This window comes from Colias croceus, chromosome 12, assembly GCF_905220415.1.
Source record: "Colias croceus chromosome 12, ilColCroc2.1".
Lineage (NCBI taxonomy): Eukaryota > Metazoa > Arthropoda > Insecta > Lepidoptera > Pieridae > Colias > Colias croceus.
In genome coordinates, this window is record NC_059548.1 from 9,459,880 (window position 1) to 9,487,132 (window position 27,253).

The 27,253-nt window shown below is 33.7% G+C and overlaps 1 protein-coding gene across 2 annotated transcripts in view; it reads left to right on the top strand.

The window, feature by feature from the left end:
* Positions 1-27,253, top strand: part of LOC123696203 (formin-like protein) — a 72,870-nt gene that overhangs the window by 25,553 nt on the left and 20,064 nt on the right. The window lies entirely within an intron of this gene.

Here is a 27,253-nt window from a genome sequence, read left to right on the forward strand (position 1 = left end):
TTTACATCACTTTCAATAGCATATTGACGGGCATTGTGTAAGGGTAGACCGTCGTGGAGACTGATAAATGCTGTTTGTGAATTATCGATAGTCGGAAAGTTGTGTGAATTGTTTTTGCTGTTGTTTGTTGGGTTATTGTTACGGTGTACTCTGGGGGCTTTAACGTGTGATTTAATAACAATCCAGCTTTTTTTGGTATTCTGGGTTATCAAATTACTTCCCATTAGAATATTTTAGGGATAGGTTTGAAGAGAGAAATGCCTTGGTAAAAATTACACCTGTCTAAGTACCTGTGTATCATGTAGGTTTCATTTTTAACTGCATAAATGGACAATAATTTTATTCCGATGCGCTCATTTGTTACCAACATTTCTCTAACGCATATCATCAAAACCGGTCCAACGTGTGTATCAGTTCTCGACATGATAATGATCTTGTCTTCTGCATGAAACCTATCTAGATAATCTAATCTTAACATCAAAAAAATTCCATCTCTTAAGCTGGTTTAGAAACATACATAAAAGGTAAACCTCTCAGAATCCAATTGAGGTGAAGCTTTGAAATCTTCCAAGTGGTGATAAAAGTGCTTTTACCATACTCTCAGTTCTGTTATTTCCAAGTATATTTCCGTGAATCGTCAAAAAGGCTATTCCGATAATTGAAACGCGGCGGTGTGGTCTTTGAACGCAGGAAGGAAGAGACGGGCATGTGTCGACTGCGTAATGCATTCGTGTCATGTGTAACTTGTATATTAATTGGTTATTTGGTAGAATAATGCTAATTGGTTTCACTTATAGTTGGTCTCTAATAGGGTCGTGTAGATGGGCATCCATTCAGAATGGTAGGCTAGTTTTTTGAACGTGTAAAATGACACACTGTGGAATACGGTTGAATAGGTTACGTTTGATAATGGAAATCCAACTATTTTTTGGCTACTTGTTTATTGCAATATTTCCCCAAAAATATTATCGAATTTACTAGAAATCGTGTATTTTTGTAAAAATCAGAGACTAGATTAAAACTTTTTTAAGTGCGTCGTTCAGATTGGGAATCGATAACAATGTTAAAAGTTGCCATTGTAAGGCATTAACACGTGGCGCGTGCATACAGGATGTTTGGTATTGCTATTTCGGTGCTGGCCACGGCGGGGTTGGGTCACGGGCGTTCGGAATAGACGCGGTTGACGCATGCTTCTGTACTATTGTAATCTGTACGCCTGTATATGGTTTGTGTAGTTTTGTTTTAGTTTTGGTTGATTGGGTAATATAGTAATAGGGGTTTGCGTGATAGGTGCCATGGATAGTTATAGGAGTATTGTATTTTCATGGTTAAGTTGATTCTTCTTTGAGTTGATAAAATGTATTATTGTTATCAGTCTGTTTCAGCTTATTTTAAAAACTCTTCGTAACTACTTCTACTACTTCCTTTTAAATCTGTTTAAAAGTCACTCATTCCAAATTCCAAAGAATTACCTACTGTACAGTTACATTTGTAGTTTAACTCTAAGGTCAATATCGACTTGGTTCCCGTAACAATTAAAGAGTTACGCTATTGCAGTCGTTTATCATAGCGTTCGTTAATATTTTCAGCCTTGGAGGCAAAATGCGGGAAACGAAGCATGTAATTGTTTCCGCGAATCTAATTTGCTTATTAGACAGTATCTGCAATACCCTTTTTTACCTTGGTTACTTTATTGCCTTGGTTTTTATAAGAGTTTTGAAATTTAAATTATAATTATTATTTATGCCAAGGGATTTTTAAGTACCTATTCGATTTCAAGTAATGTTCGTTACAGTATTTTGATTGAGTTTTTATTGGAGTCGTTTCGCGAAGTTTCGATCAGTGCTAATTGAATTTTGCTTTCGATCGTTTTATTTCAACAGGATATTTCATAGATTTATGAAGCTCCAAAATATGTTTGGTGTTTTATATTTAAAATTTAACGTTTATTTTTGTTGTTTTTACGTTTTGCAATGTTGTATTCAATAAAAGTGAAAGTTGACTCTGATGCAGGTTTAGGATAGGAAAATTGATTTTGAGACTTTTATTTTAATTATGTTTAACCGTTTTATTTTTTAATGGGAATTAAAGTTCAACCAGGAATTGGAGCTTGAACCTTTTGATTGTAGTGCTTATAGTTCAAAATGTTATCACTTATCAGTGTTGACAGAGGTTATCAAGCTAAAAAAATAGGCTCCTAAAAAAACAAAACTGTTATAAGCGTGCGAAATTATACAGCCATCTGCAATATGATAAGCTTAAGGACCTATCTTTACTTAAAACCTTGAGGTGCCACTCGAACACGTCGGGTGCTATCGAAGGACCATCGCGGTCGTGATACGATCAAAGGACGTGGACTTCAGGCTTAACTATAGGTTCTTTACCTTTATGTATATTGTGTAAGTAGCTGTCGCGTGAAGAATTCACGTTGACATCATTTTGTTTACGAATTGATGGATGGAATTCGTAAAACGATGATGAAAATGTTATGTTGCAGTTGGATTGAGCGCTGTTTATTTCGGTAATCGCATCTAAATCGGTAAAGTAGTTATTACATGAATGCGAAACAATTCATACTACAAACAAAACAATGATTATTATCAGTACTATGCTGTATATTATGCTTTACAAAATTTAACGGATCGGAATATTATAATATATTAAATAGTAAATATGTATACATGGTTTAATATAAATATTGTACAAGATAAATAAAATATATTATTTATTACAAGTATGTGTTATGACTACATTTATTAAGGTCAGGTTAATTGTCGCAATGCGCACACGCATTCAAAGGGATATTATAGTCTCCTATATAAGTGCAATGTTAATAAGCCTCGACAGTGCCGATTGGAGCTTTATCGGCGAATTTAATTATGCGTTGCCATTCAAAGTGGGGCAAATATTAAGGTTATGCCGTATCAAGTGACCGCAAGCGGACCAAGGGTATGCTTATGATTATATTGTGTAAGCTGCGTTGGTTGTTGTGTTTATATTATTATATTTAAGTGGAAACAGAGATTAATAATTTAATTTTTTTTATAATTTGGCGGTAGTTTGAACTTTAAACTAACGAAATGATAATAATGTCTATATCCATTTAACAAGAGCTTAACTTTATAAGTTTTTGAGAGGTAACTTCAAGAACTCTTAACAAATCCACTAAGCAATTTCGATCCCGAACCAAACTCTACTGACATCGTTTAGAAGCACTTTTGAATCGTCAAAATACACAATTTAAAAATTTACCAAAGACAAATCATACCTTAGACTTTAGAGATATGATTAGTATTGTGTACTACATTTGTAGTTAGTACATTACCGAGTGCATCCATAACAACTAGCTAGTGTCGAACAAAACAAGCGTAAACCGGGGCGGCGCAACGGGGCCTCGTCGCTGAAAGCTCAGTTTCAGGCGGGCGCACTGCACGGGCCGATGACCCCGCCTCAACAGCTGTTTCAATGCGTAAGGGGAAACGTAAGGGATGGCGATGGGTGGAAATTTAGAAATAGTTTATTACGACTAAGTTAATCCTTAAAACGTTAAATAGTTACCTGGTGATAGTTTCATTAAAATCAGTATAGGTATTAAGGGGATTAACTTGTTTTTAAACATCCAACTGTATGTATATGGTGACACTAAAATTAAACCTTTTCGTTACAATCAATTTTATTATTACTCGTGGTGTTTAAATACTGAATGAAGTTTTGTAGTATATAATATCAGGTACTGAAATTAGTTTAATGCTTAAAATAAGTTAATAACGTTAGTGACAACCCTAATCGACAGCACAATCTACATTTATAGAAATTAAGTTTAAACCCAAATGTAGACGTAATGGACTAATGGGCTCCATTCTTTTAACAAATACAATGTACTGAAATAGTTCAAAAGGAAGAAATATTACCCTCTTTAATAGTTATAGGAATTTTAACAGTTTTTTCGACTACAAATGGATAAACCTTGGAAGAAATTTTATTTCCAAACGAACTGTAGATACTTATTTTGAACACCTTCATGGTATACTAGCTTTCCGCTCGTGGCTTCGCCCGCGTTTTCAAAGAAAAACCCGCATAGTCCCTGTTCCCGTGGGATTTCCGGGATAAAACCTATTCAAATCCTACTCCTACTAGTATTATAAATGCGAAAGTTTGTGATGATGGACGTATGTGTATGTATGTTTGTTACTCTTTCACGCAAATACTACTGAACCGAGTACAGTGAAATTTAGTACACATACCTATAGAGGTTAATTTGGAAACACATAGGTTAGGTTTTATCTCGGAAATCCCATGGGAACGGGAACTATGCGGGTTTTTCTTTTAAATGGCGGGCGAAGCCGCGGGCGGAAAGCTAGTTGTATATGTATCGTTTGCATTTTTCAGCGAAGAATAGGGGTCCAAATGACAGTTTTATGTAAAACATGAGTCATTACATCGCTATGTAACACGGAATGTATTGCATGTAGGTCTATTGTCTATTTTCAATGATAGGTCACGCTCACTCCTGTATCTATCGCTTTAGTTTTGTTCTAGTGTATAAACATTTTCAGTTCTTGCTCTATATATGGTTTGTTTAATGTTCCAGTGTATGAGATAATGTTTGTAATTGTTTTGATAGTGTAACGTAAATATAGTACCTAGTAAGTCGGAATCGAGTGTAAATATGATTATGTATTCGAAATGGAATTGATAGAAGTTGTAAGGGCGCGTAAAGGGTTACCCATTATAATTTATACTAGGTATTACTAGATTTCCGCCCGCGGCTTCGCCCGCTTTCTCTAAAACGATTTGAGATATAAACTATCCTATCTCTCAAGTTGGATCGAACTGCACATGGTGTGCGAATTTTATTATAATCGGTTAAGTGGTTTAGGAGTCCATTGAGGACAAACATTGTGACACGAGATTTATATATATTATAAGATATTGGTCAGGGCTGGCATTTGTTATAGTTGTGAATGTATTTACTATTTATTAAGACATTAGTTTCTGAAAAATGAGACATCCATTAAGATTAGAACTTTGATATAAATTCAAAAGTTTGCATGATCTCTACAATAAAATTCTTAAAAAAAATAAAAGAGTTGTTTGTTAAATTATGTGCTGCTTATCTTGATGTCTCGCATATTTCTCACATGCATTCCATACATTTATTATAATCGTGCGCATTCAGCTCGTTAGGTTCGCCGATGTTGACTCCAATTTCCGTCACAATGTTTGTATCATACTTCAATTGTAGCATTATGTTCTTATATTTTCATTTAAAGAAGGCACTCTTATAGAATAGAAAACACAATCATAGAAAATTTATTTGCCAAAGATAAAAAATATTGAGACGATACTCCTAGTTAGTTATAAAAAATGTCATGAAAGAGAGCTTTCAGGTTCCAACGGAGCTATTTTATGATCTATCGCTTTTATTGTCCCTACAAACACAATTTCGCATTTATTATATCTGTTAGAATAGTAAGGATTTAAAATTTGCATCAGTTTGCTAATTTTAATTATGCATAGTGCAAAATGGAGAATAAAATAAAATAGGCCATTCAGCATTGTAAATTCTAGGCTATAATAATTATAATAACACAACGCCGGCTCCATTTCGCGTAGTTGCAGAATTATGTCATCGTCTGTTAGCTCTCGACGAATGGTGTCTGCTTGGTGACCCATATCGTGACCAGTCGTGAATTATGCTCATTTATAGTGTGCTTAATATTCTAAGGATATGGCTGTTTGGCTGAAGGGAGCAATGGACCGTTTGGCGTCGAGTAATGTTTTGTCTTTGGAGTGTTCGTAATCACTGGGGTATTCATTGCCTGAATGTTAATGTAGGTGCTTAAATGCCTAAGTTCCCGAGTTGATTTATTTTGGTAAAATTTTTAATTTGCGTCTTTACAAATTGGTAAGTTTCGGTTGAATTTTACATTTACGTCTTAACAATTTAATCCGTGTTTAGAGACTTGGTTATTCATTCCACGTTCAATAAAATATCACTTTAGGTTGCCGATGTTTTGTCTGTATATCATATTTCAAGCAAATCAACCATGAAGTTTTTACGTAAATGATCAACAATGTTCTCAGTTCACATGACATAAATCTTTACACCCAAGCAAAGATTTCGATTTAGGTATAATGATAGTCGATTTAGAGGTTTGGGCTTTGATATTACTTTCTTAAACACTATATAATTTAACTTAACATACGATTTAATGAATGAGAAGGCCTGAATATAAATGATCCAGTCTATAATTGTTTTGATATTAATATGAGTAGTATGCTTTTCGTCTTAGTTCTTTGTTTATTTCTATTAAGGGCAGTTCCAGACTGACTTATGACAGATTTACCGAAAGATGCTTGGTTAAACAGCCTTGGAATCTACTGTAAATAATTTATTAATAACGAAGAAGAATACAATTCTCTAGGTGATACATATATGTTGTAAGGTGGGCGGGTAACGGCGCGACAAACCGATGTGGCCGACGCACCCGCTGCCCACACGACTGGTAACTACTCGCCTGTCATTACCGATTAGCATTAATGATGTTCCTACATGACTTGTTCTCGAAGTTTCGAGAAGGTTCTCCCATTGTGTGGAATGTGGTGACGGAAGAGTGAATTAATTGGAAACGATGTATTTGTACTTTTGTTACAACTTACAGGGGTATATAATAGGGTTGGTTTTTGGAAGTCATGTGCATAACTGGTTCACCTATAATAACATAAAGAAGTGAAATAATATGAAAAACTCGTGGAATAATGAATGACTTAATACAAGAATAAATAGAACAATTATAACGCCAACAGCGCTGCAGTTATAATATTTAATTACCATTTTCCTATGAAATGAAATGAAATGAAATGAAATGAAATGAAATGAAATGAAATGAAATGAAAATGAAATGAAATGAAATGAAATGAAATGAAAATTTATTTGTTTGAATTGTGGTTACAAAGTCCTTACAATAAATTTCATGTCCGCACAATTCGCCAAGAAATTGGCATACAAATATTTATATTATGCTTATTTAATTTTATAATTAAACTAATTAACGTAAATTACTTATTATTTAAACAATATATTATTTACATTAGTTCATTAGATCATTTTAAATTATACCTAGTATAGCAATATCACAATTTTATTTATTACAAGTTGATTATTATTAACTAGTTACTTACTAGAAGTAGAAGTTAAAGTCTAAAGATTTATTAATGCTCGTGACACATTAATAATGTATTACCTGCAATTTGCGATAAAAAACAACAACGAAAAGAGATTGAAAGTGCAATAGTTACACGCTTGAGTAAGACGTTGACGCGGAGTGATTGTCGACTTTGTCTCTAATCCACTCTCATGTCCGATTATTTACTAAACATTACAGATAATATACTATTCACATTACTTGCATTGGCACGATAAGCCGTTTAGCGCACGCGGAACTAAAGCGACATTGCTATGATAAAGTTATTGTTACACCGCTAGGAAGCGAGGCTTATTTTATAAGAGTATTTGTGACAGAAATGAAGAGCAGCTTTAGGGAAATTAAAGAACTTCCCGAGACGAGCACGAATGCTAGAAGTTCCGTTACATTGCTATATTTCTGAGGACAATTTTTGACTCAATCTTCCTGAAAGCATTGATATTAATACAATGTATTGAAGAAGAACTCTCAGGTTTCTTTACTAATAGACAATTAAAAAGACGCTTCCTACCTACATGTTTACAGACAGGTTTCCCTTTTGCTAGCTTAAAGCATTTATCCCAACGCTTATTACTTCCATTGGTATACATACCTTACGTGACATTACCGTGTGGCTTACACGCCACGGCTATCTCTGTCAACGAACTAACGTACAAGCAATCCTCTCAGACGAGCTTATCGAATTCAATCCAATTATTGGAGCAAATACATGGATCGATGGTTTTCTTGTTTGCATTGGATCTGATAGAATGCTTTTATTAAATCTTTCTGCCGTCTGACTTAATATTTTCTTAGAGGATATTGAATGTGTTTTCAGTTTTGGGTTAGATTTTCAGTTTTCTTAAATGGTTAGGTTACGTAGGAAGTTCATCATATTTTTAGGTACTTAACAAATTGTTAAGTTGGGTGGGTAATTCAACAGACGATGTGGGTTCTTTATTTACGTAGATATCAAGGATAAAAGGATTGTGTGAAACTTATGACCAGAAGGATGTTCATGGTTACAAACGTATGACTTAAAAAATAGTATTCCTCTTAAATGAATCATCGTGCCTATGTCATAATGCATAACGCATACCGCATATCGTCATTCATGAAGCATTTTTTCAATAGAAACCTATAATCCTTGGTGACACACATTGATGTGTTCTAGGGGAAATCTAATGGGAAAGGTAACTGACAGGTTTCCATGTTAACCACAACACATGTGCTTATAATGACAAAAGTTGTTGGGCTATTTCTAGAAATGCTTTAAAAATTTCTAAGCAAATCTATTGAATCTACGACTTCTAAAACATTCTAAGTAGTTATTGTAACTATAATTTATGCCTATGCCTTATTTTGATTGGTATGAGATAAGGAAAATTATTTCTTAAGAAACGCTTATAACCTAGTTTATTTGTTCCCAAGTACCATATTGCATATGCCCTCTATATGAGTTTCCCTTACAAATTATCAAGATTAAGCTCGACCAAGTTGCTTTCACTCATTGTGTGCGCACACGCCGATCGCTATCGGTCCGAATCAAATGCGCATGATTCCGGTGCGCAACGAGCCGTGCGAAATGACTTTTATTTTCTGAAATCGAATGGATTACGTTTTATTTTGGATAATAGCAAGTAGGTACTGGGTACATATATATATTGTAAGAATAGTGTCTTGGTGAAAGGTGATTACGCAGCAAATTTTTTGTCAAGAGTTATTTTTTAAAGATAAAAATGCCAGTTAAACAATCTATAAAAGGAAACACTTAGCCAAGTCTGAGAACTGTAAATTTAGTTTGGATTTAGACAATACTAAAAGCTTAACTTATTGTGATGTTAAAAAAATACTAACTAGATAACTGCTTAACTTACAACATAATATGCTGATAAGAGCTTTATTGCTTTTACTCAATATACTAACCACATACTAACTAATGCACCTGGTATTTATTGCTTGCCAAGTCGCAAAAGAAAAGATGTAAACGTCGTTGTACTAACGCAAAGCCATTTTCAGAAACAAAACCAAGACGCGCCTACATTTCAGGAATACAAAAGCGTCGTGTTTATTTTGGCACATATTGTTTACCCCGCTGAGACTACGCGTTATACTATCACTCTTAGACCCAACGATCTACGAAAGGGTCGAATTAATAGAGGAAAATAAATCTTATGTTCTATGATCTAAAGTTGAAAATGTCTTGTCTAAGGAACTCAAAGCTTTGTCTGCATGGCTACCAAGGGTGGTTGGATAAGTGACTCGGATAAATGTTCCAGTCTATAGAAGAGTAGGAGTTTTGCTGTTTTAGGTTGTGCTTGTCTAAAAAAAGTTTGTAATGAATCGCAGAATTTTGAATGGAGTAATTAAACTTCGAGGATATATGTGATTAAGCCGATCAACCATTATATTAATCTATAAAGTTTGGTCTAATTTAGCGTGTTTGTGTTGTGTTTATTAAAAATGTGACCATTGTAAATCCAAAGATTTCAGTTGAATATACTATTTTAGCATAGAATGTGTAGAGAGCCTAGTTTGTTAGAATTTTGTCCTCATTTCGCCTAACACCTTATAGCAGTTTACACACCATCACACAATAATTAACATTCAATACAGTGTAGCGGTCGTAATGTGTCCGCTGAGATTAAGTGAAGCGGCTTGGCTAATACCGTCGAGGTTTGGAATATAAACGACGCAGTCTGTATGCGAAATAATGGGTGTCGTAAAACCCAAAGGATTCTGAATATTCGACACTGCTTTAGAGGTAAATCTTTATGAGTGCTTGAGATTCATACATTGTTGTTTTGCAGTAAAGTACGCTAATTTCTCGTCAATATGTGATGTTTTATTGGGGTTTTTATATGCAGGGGATTATGATCGTGATTGGCATCCATGTGTTGCGCTTTACGGTCTAAGCTTAGTTAGTGAATAAATTTTATTTACTGCGATATAGTTAATTTCTCTAAACATCCTTAATAATTCGCCAAATCTTGGCGATTTTGAGTATTGAAATTGGTCCTTCGAGTCATATTAGTTACCCTAACTAAAATATTTGTAACAATGTATAGTGATTATACTACACTACACTTAAGTCAAGAGAAAGCTTCTCAATGCAATGTCGATTGTACTCGTATTATTTATTGTCCTGAATGCCTCATGTATTTTGTTAAAGTGACGACGGAATTTCCTTTGTCTTTTACAAATGGTCATGGCTCGGCGGATTTGGTTGATTAATGATATGTCATGATCGTTACGACCGTGCCCGCAATGTTTTGGCCGGGAAATGTTTTTGTTACCGTGAAAATTTCATATTAATTTTATTTTGTATGCGTAGAGGGTTGCGGATAACGGTATTATTTATGACCTTTGTGAGGAGAAGTATTGTATCCTTTAAATATTCAAAGAAACAGAGTGTGAAACCGGCCTTTGTAACTGCTCCATGTCTTTCACCTTCGACTATTTTTACGTCTCCATTTTCCCTTGAAATGAATCTAAATAGGCATATTATTCAGTGTTGAAGTTAAACCAGTTTGCGACACGCTGTCGTCGCCTAACGGCACAGCCTCTCTGCGGTTGGGTTAGCCGCGTTTCATTACTGTATTGGTTTCGCGGTGGATCGAATTACCTAATTTATCATCTATTGGGTGTTTGGTGCAACCTGCAAATATGTATGAGTACCTTGAGATTGAGGAGAACTAATTGAGATTGAGAGAATTATGTAATCTTATTTGTATTTGGGGTGTAAATTAGTCGATCATCTGCCGCGTGGGTGAAATTCTATGAGATAACATTCGTATTGTATGAGATCGTATTATTGCCTTGAATGCCTCAGATAGCAGAATGTTCCCTAGAAACATTATGTGATGATATTTTCAATGTAATTTTGATAATCGTTTATTTTTATGTACAAGCAAGTATTCGAATTTATCAGAATACTTCACACACTGTTCTATTTTTAGATCAAAGCGACGGAGCTCTCAATCCAATATGTACTTCTGATCGAAACACAAATCACGTAATCTATTGCTCATAGGACATGATTACATTATGTAATTCGATATTTTTGGAATCAGAAAATACACAAAACCAAATCACTCGAACTGAACAGCACGTATTTCAAAATCTTCACTCGTCGTACATCTTACCGTTTCACTTGAAATGCTATTGGCCATTGAATACAAATTCACGTGTGGGCGACAACAGGAAATGCACATGTAATGTATGTTAGTCTTCAAGTTGTCGTTTCTCAGCTTACGCTACATTCCCCAGGGAATTCGTCTTTTTGCCAAGTCAGTGGTATCGGTTGACAGTTGATCTGTGCCTCACTGTCTCGTATTGTATGGGTGCAGTTGAAATGTAGGCATGGGAATTGATCGCGTGTGTATGGGGTAACGGATCTTGTATTGTTTTATTTCAAGTACTATTGATTATAATGTAGTACAGTTTTAGCGGGTTTCTTTGATTTTGTAGCGACAAATATTTTTCATTTTATCAATGTGAACATTCAGTTTAGATCTTAATGTTAACGTATGCAGACATAAAATAGTATACATATTTAATGGGAAGTCCTCACAAAAACTGACGACATGATAAACGATCTTCCAGCTGCACTGTGATTAGAGAAATAATTTATCTAAATAATATGGACAGATCTGTGTTGCTACTAAAACTCGTTTAACAAAATTTAATGCTCCATTTAGTTTGTAAAAAATGAATCAATTAACTGAAACAAGTTTACAAGTACTCTAGTTGATCACAAATTGTTTGCCTATAAAACGGTTCCTCCGAGCTTTGCGGCCAAGTTTGGTAATTTGGTTCTTATGTATGTTTGTATAGGAATTATAATGCCGTACATGAAATGTAAATGAGGTGGTGTCGGCATTAGCATAGATCTGTAGATGGCCCGTTCAATTATGATGCTGCGTGATGCTGCATATTATTGTGGTGCGAGCTAAAGGATTGGGCGGGTGTGGAATTAATTGACACATGCTATTAAAATTTTGTTTATTATTTATTTTGATATCGTTGAATATTTTGTGAAATTGTAGTGGCTCTCCAGAAATGCGCTTGTTATTCTGATTCTACTTTAACATACATATAGGTATGTAAAAGTACACAAAAGTGAGTAAATTAAGGGTATATGAGTTAATTAAGTGCTAAATAAAACCCTCAAAATGCCTCGCATATTGAGGGTTTTATCTTTAAGTTTCCCTGTTTCATTATACTCATTATTCAGAAAGTTTTGGCGCTCTTAGTCTGAATAACTTTTACATAGTTACTTAGGAATTTTATTAATTAATTTATAACTAGGAATTTAATATTTATACTTGTACATTTAACATTACATCTGATACTAAAACGTGTTTGCTTTATCGAGTGGTTTTTTAATCAATTCAAAGATTTAACTTTTTTCTATATTTTGACAAGTTACCACAGATTAAACAGAACAGTTATCACTCATCGTACAGAGTAAAAAATCTTTATTCAAATTAATGTCCATCTGTAATTACGAACGTTGACCCGTCACGAATTAAATCGGAGTATTTAAAAGGTCACAGATTTGACCCCAAATACGATTGGGCTGTTATCGTTACATTGATACCATCTCGAGTACGGAGAAATTGGCCAAGTCATATTGTTTGCGTTCTAACTATTGTTTCAGAGACGTGTTTTATTATAAAGTACCGTTGCCTATTTGCGAATATGGTGTTCATATTTAAACTAGTTGTATTTGAATTTCGATATTTAATGTTTGAATAAGTAGAGGTCGATAGAGCTTTTTATTTTCCTAGTATTATATGTGTAAAAAATATAATAAATTGATAGTTCAATACAAACGACTGCGAATTAATATTTTCTTTGGTACGAACATATTATCTACTTTAATAAATTGAGGATTTTGAACACATACCCATCAAACACGACACGAATTTTTATTGAGTTTATTTTTTGGATGATGGCATTGCGTCGTAAATACAATACATACCTATAAATTAGTGCTTTTTGTTTGTGTGTACGTTTCTTACTTTATATTGGACTAAAGTACATGATGAGAAAATAATTGAGTCATTAGATATTATAGCTATCTAATAATTATTATTAGTCATATTTCACTTTGATATTATACTTATCTTGTAATAAGTAATTTAATATGATAACATAATTTATTATTGAAAACGTAGTTACTTTCTTTTATTTTCTTATTATTTGACTAGGTATGTTTTTGTTGAACATCAAAGGAGCCCTAAAAATAAAGCTAGCGAAAGCTATGAGCTACGGAATCTAATGCGATAAACATTTTCGATAGCTCCGAATTCACTTGTCTTCATCACTGAAAGCTCATTGCTTACGTCACGTGACATGTGTGATGTAAAAACAGTCCGTGTGTAAGGTGAATGACCCGCTAGCAAATATTGGGTTTGACCAAGAAGCTTATAGTGTATTAGAGGATATAAGCTTCTTGGGTTTGACCAATCAATCGTCTATTCATGCTACGCCTACTTGTATTCCCGTGATGGCCATTTAGATTTGTACTGTGTGATCCTGCAAAAAAACTTTTTTATGATATAGGTGGAGGGATTAATAAGTTTGATTTACAATATACATACAATTATGATGATTTAGGAGACTCATGATTATAATATACCTTCGAGCTATCTAAATGTTTGGGATGATTCCAATAAACGTTTGTTATAAACACAGTTTATTTTGTTCTGTTTATGTACCTTTATAAACAACAAAAATATTGAACATACTCAAGACTTAAAGCTGAAAACGTGAAGCTATCACACTTGGTTGACCCCAAATTGTTTATGTGGAATTCGGTAGCTGTCATTCTAATTCAATGAAATTATCAGTACCGAGATTATTTACATGTCTTATTCAATTCCTTGGCGAAATTCTCTCATTCGTATACGAATATTGTTATTGCTTAATCCCGTATTTTTGAATTCTGTACATAAATTTGATTATATTCATAAAACGTGCGCTTCATGTGTGTATTGCTACGTGTTGTGGTAAACACGTTTCGAAAAACGTACAATTTATGTTGACGTATCGAAAAATGCAAACGAGCCGGTTGTAATGTAATAAATGCGGTTTTAGTGAAGGTGTATTGTCACATAGTACACAATCTTGCATCTAAAGTGCTATTTAGATGAAAACTTTTCTATCAGACCCTTTAGTGGAAGGAGTATATTTTCGACTTGATTCATGCGGGATGGGATTTTTTGTAAGATATAGGTCAGTAGTAATTCGAGAGTAGGAAATTGAATTCTCAAAAGTACTCACTACTGCGAGCTCGTGAAAATCATAATTTTAGAGGTAAATTAAATATACCATTTCATATAGGAATGCAGTTTTATGACTGAAAAAAAAGGAAGTTATCTTTCAAGGATACTTGAGATAAAGGATTGATAACTGAGCAAGTTAAAAGGCATATCGTAAACAACAAAAACGATCTTTTTATGGTAAACATTATAAAGCCGTTCGTGGTTTCTCTACATCACCATCTCCTCAGGGGGCCTAGACAAAAACCATTTTCTGTAAGCGTTAACGCCAACGGAAATATCTAATTGTATGGAGTTGACATTTGCTAACCAGAAGTCACGTGATTGCTGCTTAAATGGTAGACAAAGTCAATATTCCTCTTGCGGAAAGGAACGTCGAAGTGAGCGTGACACGCTAACGACAAAAATGTTCATCAAAATGGTAGACATGAGCCACTTTTGACAAACGCCAATGATATTTTGACGTTTCCGCAACACGATAAATTAGCGGGAGATCGGACCCAGACGCTAACGCATTACTTGCTCTGTGGCTAACGCTATTAACGAGTAAACGGATATTTTTGTGTGTTTTTAATTAAAATTAAATAGTGAAAATGCATAATATAAGATTATTATGGGCTGCTAATATTGAAACAACATTGCAAAGACGTCAAACAAGAATAAATCGACGTAAAATGGTGCAAATTGTGGAGATGGAGAATTGGAGTTTATTCATCGTTTTAGGTTAGATAAACAAAGTTTTTGGCGTCTTTGTGATGATCTTCGGTGTTTAACCTCATTGAAAGGTACACAGGAAATTAGTTTAGAAATCAAGGTAAGTTTTATACCTACTTCTAACCTTATTTAAAATATAAAGTTACTTAGTGTAATTTCTCAATGAAATCATGTTTCAGGTTTTGTGTACTCTTCGTTTTTTGGCTACGGGTTCATATCAACGCATTGTTGGACTAACGCAGCATTTGGTTCAAAGAACAGCTAGTAGGTGTATTCGTCAAGTTGTTGAAGCATTGAGCCATCCGGCCATTATAAATAAACGGATTCTGTTTCCGAGGTCGCAACAACAACGAGCCCAAATAAGACTTGAGTAAGTTATGATAGGACAAAAGTATTTAAGTTTAAAGATATACTAGAATAATTTTAATTAGTAGCATATTCCTGATGTACATTACACTAAACAATATACTTTCTTTAAGGCTAATAGGTACACTCAGAAAATGACTCATGTAGCCTCGTATGCACATTAGGTTCAAAATACTAGTAAAAAAATCTGTCCTCTTATAAACTAAAATAAAAGTATTATATTTTCCAAAACTACAGGTTTCAGAGGCTGTTTAGACTCCTGGGTATAGTTGGATGCATAGACTGTACCCATGTGGCAATAGTCAAGCCATCAGATGATGAACACCTATTTTTTAATCGGAAAGGGTATCATTCATTGAATGTACAAATGGTAAGTTTACATTTGTCTGTGACCCAACTATGTAAATAGCTTCATAATATAGCTCTTACAGAAACATTCATAAGATAATTACATAGGTATATAATATAATAATTGTTAAATAATATTTTTCCGTCAACAGGTATGCGACAGTAATTTAAAAATTACTAATGTAAATCCAAAGTTTGGCAGAGCTACCCATGACTCTTTCATATGGGCATCTAGCAGAATGGAAACATTTATGAGAGAATTGCACCAAAATGGAGAACAAGTGTGGTTATTAGGTAGGTTAATAAATAATATTATAGTATATTTTTAGATAACACTTGTTTAAAACATTTTATTCGCGAATAATCATTACATAGTACAAATATTTATTTATGTGTTTTTAGGTGATTCTGGATATCCTCAGCGGCCATGGCTGATGACTCCTATATTAAATGCTATTCCTGGCTCTGTTGAAGATACATATACTCAGCGACATGTACAAGCAAGGAATTGTATAGAACGCTGTTTTGGATTGCTCAAGTCACGTTGGAGGTGTTTATTAAGACACAGGACCTTGCATTATTATCCTGTGGTTGCTGGGAAAATTGTACTTGCCTGTTGTGTGTTACACAATATGGCTTTAGAGGCCAATTTACCTCCTCCATCTATTATGGAAGTAGAAGAAGATGATGCTCAACCTGAGAATGCATCTGATAGTGTTGGTGCTGCTAGTAGTCAAAGTGAGCTACTCCAAGGAAGGGCAGTACTGAATAATCTTTTATCCAGACTTTAATTCATGAGTATAATTTTAAGTAGTTGTAATAGTTAAAGTATTACTTAGTGTGTAATGGTCTAGGTGTAAGTGATTTGTGAAAGTAATAATATAACAAAACCTCATTTCCAAGTTGAAGGTATAACATGGTTCCTATTTTCTGTCAAATATGTTTCATTAATATTTAATATTAATATACACTATGCATATTTTATTGTTCAATTAATTTTATATTAGTAAGTAGTAGTTATAATTTTGTTTATGTAGTTTTAATCTTATTCTTTTGTAACATATTTTATACATTAAGGAATGCAACAAGTGAATATGAATAAATATCATATTTAATTACATTAGGCATAGAATACATAGTATAAGGGCTGATTTTTCAATAGCCAGATATCTATACAAAAGCTGTCAAACCGCAACATTTATTCCCCAGATAAAAATTATCTGACCATTGAGAATGAAGGGCAGAACATAATTATGTTACTTAAATTCTAATTTGGTGTAGTACTTGTACTAAAAAAAGTAAAGTATTTCTTACTTGTGTATTATCATTTATTATTATTATTAGTGTATAACAGTATATTGTGTTAGTAATTTGTGAAAGCAATGTAAAAATTTCATTTCCATTGAAGATAAAAATTAAAAATATTCTTTAAAATAATATGTTTTATTAATAATATATGCACTTATAAAATTAATATTTGTAGTATAAAAGGAGTTTTAAAAAATAATAACAAAATATAATTAAAAAGCTTCAAATACAAAATGTCCTTAATTACATTATTATTAATGTTGGTGCACCAGCTTAATACTAAGTGTTTAGTGCTTGGCGCCGACTTCAAACCTTTTTAGTAAATAGCACATCTAAATAATATGTAGTAATTAATAATATCAAATCTTTTTTATATTTTACTTTTCCGTTTTTGAAGTCGGTTGTTTTTAACGCAGTTATTTTTATTTAATAATTTTTAGTGTATTTTTCAAATTTCAATACGAATCAGCCCAAACTCATCAAATCAGCTCTATGTCATGATAATGTTTCATCGCTATCCAATTTACATACATATACAAAATTTCAGCTCAATCGGTTACCGGGAAGCGAATCAAAGTTATATTTTCCTGTTTCACGATTAAAAGCAAATTTTTGATGCATCATTTATCCCCTTTATGAGGCAAAACTATAAAAAAATTAGCAAAGAATTAAAACGACAGTGATAAATTATGACATTACAAAGAACAAACGTCACCATACCAAATATACCCGAATTCGTCTGAGTTCATACTATTTTGTATGCTTATAGGTTATATTAATCATCATAACATTTTAAATACCTAGCCATATTATTCATAATTACTAAAATAGCAATTTTTACTTTTAGTCGCATTTGGAAATGGCTCAATGTTTGAACTTTGACAGTAACAGATACCTACTGACTCTTTGACAATTGACAGTTGACACTTGCTACACACTATTCCATAGACTAATTATAGAATGTTTCGGGTAACGCTGCGGAATGGGCGTTCAGCGTTCCATGTGTAACTTGTCTACCAATTTCAACACGCTAATGTCAAGTCCTTAGCGTGAGCGGAAAACGCTTGCATTGAAAACGCTTGGTTTTTGTCTAGGCCCCCAGGGGCCTTAGCCAAACGGCAAAACGCCAAGGAATAGAATACGCTATCGATAGAAATTGACATAAGCGTATGATGTTTTGCATAAGGATTCGGTCACCCTACCAACGACAACGACGACCACGAACAAAATTTTCATCCAGTCGCAATTAAATAAAATTGTGCAAAACACAATTAAAAATGAAATTTAAGAATTTCCTGTCATATTGGTGATTGGAAAAAAAAATTTTGAGATCAATGGATAAACAAACAGGTTTTTCATAGAAACGGTGGCTCCTAGAAAAAAATGTATTTAACCTTTTTTATAGATAATTAGATTATATACAATTTTGGTTCAGGTGATTGTATGATAAACTTACCGTCTCGGCAAAAATCGCAAAAAACCCTATTTCTTTTTATTAATTGACCTCGAATTTTTTTATTCCTGAGTACCAGAATGACGGGAGATTTTAATATTGATTTTGAACAAATTTCGGCAAGATTGGAACTTTGGTCGTGGTCGTCTGCGTCGTTGGTAGTGTGATCGAACCATTACCAAAATGTCATGAGCTTATGTCAATAATTAGCGTTAGCAGTTTCTATTCCATGGCGTTACGTACGTTTGTCTAAGGCCCCAGATCAGTTAAAGTACCCACACTTGCACACGTTTACTCAGCCGTGGCCTTTAACGCGTCCCGGTGACCTTGCAGGTTGGAGTAAGGTCAGAACAGACCGCACCGCTTAATGCCAGGGCCTCGGCGGACACGATGCACGTCGAGAAAGCGATGTATGTGAATGTGGATGATTTATTTGAACATAGGTCCTACTAATATGTAAAAGTTGGAGGATGGATGTTTGTTATTCTTTCACGTAAAAACTACTGAACCGATTACAATGTTTGTATGTAGGTAGCTGAAGACCCAGAATAAGACATAGGCTACTTTTTATCCCAGAAATCCCACAGGAACGGGAATTATGCGGGTTTTTCTCCGAAAACGCGGGCGAAGCGTGGGGCGGAAATCTAGTGTTTAAATAAATTATAAGTAGAGGTGTGTCAAAGGAACTGGGTGTTGGTGAAGAGAATATTGGGATGCTGATATTAGTACTTATAATACTTTTATTGTTTTGATCAAACTGTTGTTGGGTTCCTACAGAATTCAGGGTGGGTCAGAAGTTATGAAGATGGTGTTTTACTAGAGAAATAACTTTCGTATCTGTTAAATAGTTTGACAGTTTGTTTACAAACACAATTACAAATTACCTGCTTAAATATTTTTTGATTTTTCCCGCTTCAATGTCAAAACTGGCTGGACAAATCCCTGAATTATTCTCATTGTCAGGAGAAATCTAAATCTAAATAGAAATTTCAAACTGTTCCTTATTTATTCGCATACAGGCACATTAAAATAACATTTCCTTCGTTTATTGCGAATGTAAAGTACCCAGCAATCATTGCTATGGGTATTGAGTATTGACTATCAAGTTGTTACATCTCCACGTAAAAGGCATTTTGACACGAAAACAGCAAACAGCTTAAGAAAATGTTTAAAATATTAGTCTTATTTATAATACAGACGTTTATTTGTTGTATTTATTATTTATGTAAGATGAAAGATAATTCATTAACTAAATGAATGGAGTTTTTAGAAAATCGTGGTCCCTGTCTAATTATATTGTCTAGGTTTATTTATCTCTACGCTATACAAAATTATCTAATTGCATCTAATTGCAGTTAAAGATCACTGCTATTAAACCATTAGTTAACTATGATTTATGCTTTATTCTGCCTCTTAAATTAACATAAATTTTGATGTTAATTACGCATAGACATTACAAATACTATTACCTATATGACAAATATTACACAATTCATGTCTACTATTCTTACAAATAGGTACATCTATTACGCCATCTATTCGCCCTATCACCATAACGCCTTCATCACCAAAGCAATGGGTAATGAAAATCCACCAAACGACAATTCAAGCATAATATACAAGTGTCCTTTTTACGACCCGTCTTTGTTTACGAGCGCTCTACGATGTGATTGTACTGTTGTGGATACGAATCAATTGTACTAACGGTCTTCTAATGGGATTAGATTTCGATCGAAATTGTTTTACTGTAATGTAATGTTTAAGGAATCAATTTATTTGGTTGGATTGTTGTTTAAATTTATACGTACCTTTAGGGAGGTTGTGGTATTGAGAAGTTGTTCGTTTAAATTGCTGAACGTGGTTTCAATTTTATACTATTGATTCATAGTTTAGTAATAAGAGGCTATGTCTCGGGTTTTAAAGGTTTTTAGAGCAGGTTTTTTGCGGTTGATACGTATGTGTCACTAAAGATTAATATTAGGCGTTATGAATGTCGCTTTGTGCTTTGTAAAAAAAATCAGTTTAGTACTGAATCCAGCAGAATTTAATGATCTGTAAGTTTTAAAAATAGTTTGATATGAATATCTAAAAACGAGAGCAATTTGAAGAAGTGTGTTCCACATAGACTTATGAACAGTTGTGCATGATTAACCCTATACCTATAAAAACGATGGATGAAAATAAAAAGATTATGAATGAATGAGTCAATACCAAACCCTTGTGAAGATTTGGAGCAAAGTACTAGCATAAGATAATAAAACTAAAAATAGTTTGAGAATAACAAATATAAATCTCTTAATGATGCGCCTGAGTCATGATCAAGTGGTATTTTGGTAGTCGTGAATGAATTCTTATTTAATCGTAGTGATGTGCCACTTATGTCGATAAATTAAAACAATAAATGTTTCTATATCGATTTCACTAAAGTGGTCAGTTTGATGGTAGGACTATAAACATTTTAATGTTTTAATTTGTAGGCTTTATTTTAATATAACATATATTTCAAACGAAACATATGTTATATGCTTAAAAGATTGAAGAGTATTCATAAACAATTTATTCAAAAAAGAAAGATATTCTTGCGATCAAGCACATCAAAATTTCAAGCTGAAAACACAAAAAAAAACGCATTAGAAAAACGGATAAATAATGCGCAGTTTATACCGATCATATTTAACTATTAAAACAATAGCTAGTTCCAAGTACATATTTAAATAGCAAAGATAACAAACAATGAGACATAATGATAACTTGGAGCATCAATAGCAGAAAAACCAGAACAATTAACCCTGATGAAGAAAATTATGAATCACAATTTTTATTTTATTTATAGCTGTATAAAATGTTTTTCTCAATACTTTAGGCCAAGGAAACCCACAAGTGAAGTGATTGGTGAATCACAACGTACCAATGGAGCACGCCATTTGAATGATAATCACCGATTTCAATGTTATTATGGAGTTTTGCGTAATAGTACAGAGAATTCAAGTGAGATCATCGCACTGAGTGTCGTTATGTTGATTTTTATAGAGCATTAGAATAAATGCGCTCTTATGGGCTTCTGTTTATTGCCGTTTAAGCAATACGGTGGTGAGATTTGATTCCGGGTTGAGTACGAGGTCGTGCTTAAATTATTGCTTGTAATGTTTGTTCTGATTGTTTAAATCTCAGCTCAGATAAGCTATATATCATTTATGCATCCTATCTTCGAGGTAATTTGCTTAGAGCTATCGATACACATATTATCATAATGTCTTTAGATATGAATGTAGAGAAGATTTAAAAACTATTACTAAAGATATGAAAATGTCTATAAATCGTATATAAACTGTAAGAGATTGCTCCTTTTCTATATTTAGCAAATTAAAACAAAACAACTCAATCTCTTGAACTTATTAGTAGCGTTCACATTTGAATGTCGTAGAGTTGAACTCAAGTCAGTAACAGAAGTTGAGTAAGCTTATCGAGCGATAACAGCGTCGGCGCCAGTCAACTGATAGTTAGCGTATTTATAATTACTATTTAATAGACTAAACAATACTGTTCTACTTACTACTTTAAATTGCCAAGGACCAGATTTTCATAATGTAGGAATTACCCGTATTTGATAGTAAATTCTGTATGTAATCCTGGTACTCCTTGCTTTTTGATGATTCTATGTACCTATTGGCTATTATTTATATTGTTATAAATAACAGTAGAATAGAGAACAATTGCAAGATGAATGTAATGTGTTTATCATAAATGAGGTAAAGTGAGAGTTTTCTGTCTAATGTTATGTTATGTAGTATTGCGAAATAAACTCTTGTTTTACAGAAGTTCTATTTCCTCTAACATTAAATGTTCTACAAATTGCTGGTCACAAAAAATGGATAATATCCGGCAATGTAATATATTTCCGTATAGCATAGTGTGCCTTTCCATAAAATATTTCATCTCCGTTGTCATTTTTTTAAATGTAATTCTTGTGAAATGAACACATACTACCTAAGTATTCACATCGACAACAACTTTATCAATGAAAGAGTAACCAGTTAATTATTTATCACTCCTACTAGAGAATTTATTTAGTTGCATAAGAGCGGAAGTGTTTATTTGCTTTCACACGACATCACACTAATGACAGTCCATTAGGAGTGATAATCTGTGGGTTATCCGTATTCAATATGCGCTGTGAGAAAGTTCATCTTTTGTCCCCAACGAATGGAGACTTCATGTACTTTATTAGATACAATAGATGTGTGCAGGAACTTGTTTATGTATTGCACAATGAACGAGAGTGTCTACTGTCTAGGTATAGTTTGCGTTACGCTTTCGAAGTAGGAATATCTAAATCATAATGCGACTGAATGTCGCCAATTTCTTCTTTACTCTGTTAGCTTAACTTTTTGACAAATTCTCAATTTAGCTGTTAATTTGTAGACTTTTGACATATTTTAATCACGCAATTACATTTGCGTACTATAATTTAATCGAAACCAAATATCGACATTTGCCCATAACTAGTGAAGTAGAACGAGCTAATCGGACGGTTTATAATATAGTGTGTGGATATAGAGCGGCCTTCGACTGAGTCAACACATTTGAGGGGCGAGAACTTGAAATAAACATCAAAATAAATATTGATTTCCCGTTTCTCCGAAACACTCAGTATGCTAGAAACCGTTATCGTGAATTAGTAATTGATGAACGATCGTAATAATCATCAATACATACAATGTTTCACAATATAAATGTACGCATGAATATGACTATTTTTAACCGACTTCAAAAAAAAGGAGGAGGTTATCAATTCGGCCGGTATATATTTTTTTTTTTTTTTTTTATGTATGTACACCGATTACTCCGAGTTTTCTGAACCGATTTACGTGATTCTTTTTTTGTTCGATGCGGGATGGTGTCGAATTGGTCCCATAAAAATTTTATTCGGATAGGCCCAGTAGTTTTTATTTTATGAGCATTTTTGTCTGTAGGTATTTGTAAATTTTGCAAGTGCAAGTTTGAAGTCGGTTGTTTTTAACGCAGTTATCACTTGTCATAATCTATGCCTATGACGCTCACGATGTGTAGCAGGGACGCATCATTGTAACGGAGGCCCTAATAACACTAACACAAATATTGATTAATACACTTTGTATGTAGTTTGTTGGAAAGGTCAGCCAAGAAGGAAAGAAGAGTGAGGATTTATCTGCGCCCAGATGGCCTTACCCCTAGATGATAAATCTGTTAATTTGTCTTTATTACTTACGGAGTATAACTTTTAGCAAGACGTGAGTTTTTCGGCTAGAATCTAGATGTATGATATTATGTAGCTGGAGTTCTGTTTGATTTCTTCCTGCATTATCGTGCATTAAAAGTCACCAAATTAAACATGTTCTTGCTTTCTCTCTCGTGACCATTTCGTCTGGAACCCCATAACCTCATATTTGAATCGTTAAGATAAGGATACACAGATAGGCCGACTATTCGTAGCCGGCGTAATTCTATTATCTTCCAATAAATTTCACTTAATGAAGATACACGCGGGTGGCAGTAAAAAGTTTACTGCTCAGCTATCTCGTGTAGATACCGCTTTACGATTCTGTTCCCGCCCAGTGCTCGTAGTTGTCTGAGTTCACTTATTGAGTAATTCAATTGAGCGTGCTGTGTATTGCTAGAAGTTTTAATTCTGTTGAATTTTTTACTCGTGAAATACTGGATTGCCAATAATTATGAATTAATGGTAAAACCTGTGGGTAAAACTTACAAATTTTCTCTTATCAATGGGACCGATACCGCCAGCTCTTAAGGAACTTGGCATGTCATATAAGATTTTGCATGTATTCTTATAACACCTATAGCTTTTTATTTGTCGTTCTTTTAGTAGTAGTAAGTACTCTAGTACAACTAGTCTCTTACGTATTGACACTGAACTTCTGATTACCCTCATTAATTGGTATTGTTTATCCACAAAAGCCACAAAACGTAAATCGCAGACACCAGCTATTACATTATAGACATATACCTAAGCCCTTTCATCATATTCAAGCATGTGGGAAGAGATATAACGATTTCCTTAGTGAGTCAGTGATACAGATTACAGAAATAGCTCAGCTATCCCTTCCCATTGACGAAACGTCTTTAATCTCACGTCACATGACAACGGGATTAAGTGAAGCCATTTTTGTCATATAAATAGAAGAAATCTTAAGGGTTTATGGGGTTAACTTTGTAATGGGCGGGATGGGCTTGTTGTTGAATAATCCAATGTAGTTATGGTTATTAGTGTACCAGTAAGTAGGTAATATAATGTGCTTAACCTCTTTTAAAATAATATTTGAACGAATATTATAGTATCCTCACTTTAATATCCTTATTTGTTCTCATTCCAATTGAAGTAGACTTTTGTGTTATCACTATGCGAGCTTAAATTAAACTGGGAAGTGGAAAGTAATTCCGTTGTGTGCATAATAAGAAAATATTCATTTGCATGTATCTTATTGAACAATAGCAATGTTTATAATTTTTTTTTGTAAGTATGACTAAATATATCTATTTTTGTAATTTATTTTGAGCAATAAAGCATAAATAAATAAAATAAATAAATATATCACATAACATCGAAACATATAACACAACTATTTCGAATTAAAAGTAATATTATACAAATTAATTGCATTAACTATAATATATTTGAAATGAATTTAGACTTTAGAGTAATGAAACAAGGATGAAATAATAAGGTCAAGTTGTCTCAGGAGCCTTTTCCATGAAGTTTTTAAGAGAAAAAACAGTTCGCTCATAATTTCCATTACACCTTGACACTTTCACTCTTAATTCAATTGTAACCCGTTTGTCGAATTGTTAAGATTGATATTGGCATGCAGGTACATCACCTTTGACCCGGGTGGTCGCTAGAGCAGGGACCACCCGTGTGACCGCATGGAAACGACACACGGAGGTGATATAATGCAGTTTCGATGTATGCCCTTGGGGTGTAGCTTATAGATTAAGTATTGGTTGCTGGTAAAGTTATAACTGAATTGGAATTTGAGCCTTGTTTCGTTTGCATTTTGCATTTTAGATGATAGTGTACGTTAGGGTATTTATTGTTGTTAAAAGTAAAACAATGATTATGAATTCGCTTAAAATATTATTATGGAAAATTTAGGATTACTATTTCGCTTTTTCTTTCACACCTTAAAAAGTGAATTCTTTGTACAAACCCATAGCAAATTTTTGGAAAACAAAAGTGAAGGTTATTCTATGGTTGGTGAGCGATGGTAGACAACAATGGTCGGGATGTCCGCTGTGACGTCAGTGGCTATTTTTTTGATGATACTAATTTTTTTGAATAAATATTTGGTGAAACCTCGGTGAAGCTAAATATATAAAAAAAGACGTGTGGCACTCGGGGACTGCCGGGGTAAAGCTATTGCATGCTATGCCTTCAAGCCACACATCCGAGCCCGTCGGAGTGGGGAGCGTGAGGTTTTTTCGTTACGGAATTTCTCGATTCGGTCCCCGCGCTCAAGGCCCGCGATAGAAGCTATTCAATAGCTTAAAAATTCATTCAATTCATCTAAAGGATAAGAATAGAAGGTAGTTTAATTTAAGATCACGGAATACTGCTTAGTGGTATATTAAAGAAAAGCATTCCCCATTATAAATTGATTTCTAAAACATTTTCTATAATGTACAATTTCCTTGCAAATGCTGAATACCGTTAACTGAAAACAACGTAACTCAATTTCGCACTACCATAAAGCACATCTAAATATCAAGTATCACCCCATAAAACGAGCATAATCTATAGGTACGGTCTTCGAATAACATCACGTAAACCAAGAATCACTTTTAAAGCCAAGAATACGAACCCAACATTAGCTCTTATTACCACAGCACAATAACTACTCAGACCACCAAGTGTATCTACGAGACACCACAGTAAAGCTATCCTTTACAGTTTACCACATTCACAAATACCGCGTACGGTTTTATGTTAGACCTCAGTGTCATGTTTGTGCAATTGATCCATCTTAATTATTACAATAACAACAATCAATTCATTTCCATCCTTACACTGTTGTACTAAAGCTTTCTTTTCTTTAACACCTCGACGTGTAAGTAGACGCGTGTAGAATGAATCCTCACGCAAAGATAAGCCGATTATCTGCTTATAGGTTTCGTGATGCATATTCTTTAATCGCTCAATTATTATGTCGTTTATCGTTGAACAAATTGTTCGGATTGATTTATGATTTCGTGTTGCTTTCGATGAAAAAAGTGTTATTATGTTGTTTATTTCGATTGAGGGGAATGTGAATGTGTAAACGAAAACGTTTGGCTAATTTCTTCCGGGATATAATATTGTACTGAACATAACATTACAATTTAAAAATTACGCTACACGAAATATACCTACAGTGGATTTCGGTTATAACGACGGCGGAGGGACCACTTTAATGTTGTCGCTATATCCGGAGGTCTCTATATCCGAAATAATAAAAAATCACGTACATTATGTATATATACATACGTAGTTATTTATTTATCACTTATTTATATTATACAAGGCTTTTATTAAAAAAACGAGTTAAAGTGCACTG